Raw genomic sequence first — 3,945 nt, 5'->3', positions numbered from 1 at the left:
GGGGGCTTAGCTGCAGCCCAGCGCTCGCCTAAGTTATCAGAAATCCTACCGAGTGTAGAGCAAACCTCTCACTCGGAGGCTTAGCTGCAGTCCAAGTACTCGCCTAAGTTATCAAAATTCCTACTGAGTGAAGAGCAAACCTCTCACTCGGGGGCTTAGCTGCAGCCCAGCGCTCGCCTAAGTTATCAGAAATCCTACCGAGTGTAGAGCAAACCTCTCACTCGGAGGCTTAGCTGCAGTCCAAGTACTCGCCTAAGTTATCAAAATTCCTACCGAGTGAAGAGCAAACCTCTCACTCGGGGGCTTAGCTGCAGCCCAGCGCTCGCCTAAGTGAACTAAGGAATAAGTCGATTGCGGTAAGCGCCCCGCTTTGAACCTGCAAAAGGCATTTCGAGCCAAAAGCAATCATATTCAAACACCAAATTCAAGTTCGGATCGATACCTAAAGGAACCGAAAGTGCTCAGGCGCTAAGCCCGTTAAGATTTATCGGTTACAACTCCACTCGGCATACCGAGGCAAATTTAAAGTGTCGAGTTTAGAAGAAGTTTTTTACCCCTCCTGTGGAGGGCTGGAAGGTGCAACAAACTCATCAAGATCAATTCCATCTGCGATCCGAGTGGCAGCCGCAAGGAAAGTTTCCATAAAGGACCTGAAGTCGTGTTTCTTGGTGTTGGCCACCCGGAGGGCCGCCAGCTTGTCTTCTCGCGCATCTTTGCAGTGGACTCGGGCCAGACACAGAGCAACATCTGCACCGCACCGAGCCGAGGACTTTTTCCACTCTTGCACTCGACCAGGGATCGTGTTCAAGTGAGCCATCAGCGACTCGAGGTCGTTCTGAAGTGTCTCCCCGGGCCAGAGCGTCGAGTCGATGCGAGATGTGGCGACCTTCAGCCTTGCAAGATAGTCCACGACAGCTGCAACACGGGACTCCAGTCGAAAAACATTCATGGCAACTTCGTCATCCATCGGAGAATTGACGGGGTCAAGGTTTGGTTCCAGCCGGCTAGTTTCTTCTTCAAAGTTTTGACAAAATTCTGCAAGGACGATCACCGAGTCAAGGCGATGGTCGAATGGAAAAACCACGGTTGGAAATGATCGCGGAGCATAGAGATTTACCTTCAAGCATAAGAAACAGCTTCTTGGCAAGACCATTCAGGAAGGCCTCCAGATCTTTTTTCTTCCCAAGAGCAGCTTTCAGATTGGCATTTTCTTGTTCAAGCTTGGCGACTGAAGCTAACTTCTCGTCAACAAGCTTGATCTTCTCAGCTAGTTCAAGGTCCTTCTTCCGTTCGGCCTCCCTCACCTTACCTGCAAGTTACAGCAAGATCATATTTTGAAACAAATAAAGGGAAAAAGTAGTCGTCAAGGTCTCACCAAACATACCTTCGGTCTCCTCCTTTGCCTTCGTCAGATTCTCCTGAACCAGCTTCAAATTCAGCTCGAGCCGAATGTGCTTGTTTTCCAGCTCAGAGTAGCGAGCCACAAGATCACAGGAGTTCTGCGAAGAACCAATCGACTAAAATGTCAAATATAATTCACTTCCGAGTGAAAAAGGAAAAATCACGCGTTTCTAAGACTACAGCCGAATACGAGCATTCGACCGTAGTCTCGGGGACTACACCCAGTGGGTGCACTCAGCGTGCCCCCACTAATCGACCAGTCGAAGACAGAGTTGACCAGTCGACCGGTTTGTGAAACCCAGTCGCCTTAGTCCAATGACGGAAAGACTGAAATTATAAAGCCTAAGGCCGACTGCCAGCAGTCGACCTTAGCCTTGGGGACTACACCCAGCGGGTGCACTCAGCGTGCCCCCGCTAACACGGAGTTTAAATCGACACACCCAGTGGGTGACTACTATAAATTCTGGAAAGAAAAGTTTTTTGATAGCATATCCTAACAGAACAAGTGGTGGTCGACTGACCTGAACATTCCTTTGAAGGGCCGAACTGGCGTCGTAAGCTGCCTGGCTCGCATCCCGGATGGTCTTCAACTGCTCCATCATGATCCCTGCCTGGCGTATCGCCTCCTTCGCGGCGCCAGCTTGGTCCTCTGGGACGTGGTGCATCGTGAAGAGGGAGGGCTGCGGAGCACTCGTCAGCGGATCTGCGAAGGACACAGTGTGTCGAGTGGTGTTCTCCTCCTCCGCGACCAGAGTCTCAGGCACCGTCACATCCTGGGGCACCCTGCTGGCAGACGCTTTCCTTCTCATTCTGTGCTTTAGTGGTTCCTCGTCTTCATCATCATCAGGGAGAGTGATAACAACATTGGATGGAGCTACAGAAAAGAATCAGAATTAGAGATCATGAGTCAGTCGACTAGAAACGGTGTTAAGAGTATAATACCAGGTTTTGAGGTTGCTGCGTCCTCCATCGCATGGTCGTCAGCCCGGGCTGAGGTCTCAGAAGTAGCAGCACTGCAACTCCAAAGAGTCAGTCGACTAACTCCAGCGCCAACCAGAGATAAAGTTCACACAAAACAAGAAGACGTAAGCAATATGATTACCCTGATATGGTGGGGATGGACACCTTCATCTTCGGCAGGTGCTTGGTCGGCTTCGACGGGGCCGCCCTGGGCTGCTTCGGCGCCTTTTCAGTCGGCGCCGGAGAGGTGGTCCGGGGGCGCTTGGTCGACTGAGTAACAGTCGCGACCCCCTCGCCGCGTTCAGTCGCAGGGTCATGGACAAGTTTCGACCGCCTTTCCGAGCGCGATGGTGCGACCTCCTCCTCCTCCTCCTCTTCCCCGTCCTCATCGTCATCATCATCATCATCATCGTCATCATCATCGGCCTCGGCGGTGTCCGAGTCCCACTCCTCCTCCTGGCTCTCGCCCCCGCTCGCTTCTCCCTCTTCAGTCGGAGCCTGCGCTCCGTTGGGCATCGAGTACAGTTCACTGAGGGCCTGAGGGACAACAAGACAAAGATCAGTCGACCGATCAGCAGAGAAAGCAGAAATAAAATATGATGAGAATACAACGGGAAGTGGGGCAGACATGCCTTGTTTGGATCACTGTGGCAGTCAAGTGGAGGAATCCTTCTGGCCCCGCGAGGGTTGTCCTTGTTCCCAGTAACAGCGGCCATCCACCTTTCCAGAGTGGCATCGTCGACTGCTTCTGGATTGACCCGAGTCACATCCTCAGTCCCACAGTACAACCACATGCAGTGGCTCCGGAACTGAAGAGGCTGTATTCGACGCCTAAGGAAAACTTCCAGGAGATCCATGCCCGTCACTCCCTCCCGAACCAACTGAACTACGCGCTCCATCAACATCTTCACGTCAGCTTTCTCCTCCGGAATCAGCTTCAGGGAGGAGGGCTTGTTCACTCGGTCCATGGTAAATGGAGGGAGCCCACTCGACTGCCCCGGTGTCGACTCATCCTGGCAGTAGAACCAGGTCGACTGCCAGCCTCTGACTGACTCGGGGAAATGTCATGGCTGGGAAGGTGCTCTTGTTTCTCACCTGGATCCCCAGACCTCCACACATTTGGACCACTCGGGTTCTTTCGTCGCCTGGACTCGCCTTCTTCACAGTTTGAGAGCGACATGTGAATATGTGCTTGAACAAGCCCCAGTGCGGTCGACAGCCCAGAAAACTCTCGCACATGGACACAAACGCGGCAAGATAGGCGATAGAATTCGGGGTGAAGTGGTGGAGTTGCGCTCCAAAAAAGTTCAAGAAACCACGGAAGAAAATGCTCGGCGGCAAAGAGAATCCGCGGTCGACATGGGTAGCCAGAAGCACACACTCACCCTCTTCCGGCTGGGGCTGCCACTCTTTCCCCGGAAGCCTCGCAGCTCCATGGGGGATCAGGCCCTCGTTGGCCATGTCGAGGAGATCCTTCTCCGTGATGGTCGACTGGATCCAATCTCCCTGGACCCAGCCTTTCGGCAGGCGGGATCTGGACGAAGACCCACCGCGGCTGGTGGATCTCCCCTTCGCCTTCTCCGT

This window comes from Triticum dicoccoides, chromosome 3A (assembly GCF_002162155.2).
Source record: "Triticum dicoccoides isolate Atlit2015 ecotype Zavitan chromosome 3A, WEW_v2.0, whole genome shotgun sequence".
In the NCBI taxonomy this organism is placed as follows: Eukaryota; Viridiplantae; Streptophyta; class Magnoliopsida; order Poales; family Poaceae; genus Triticum; species Triticum dicoccoides.
This window is presented reverse-complemented; position numbering follows the sequence as displayed.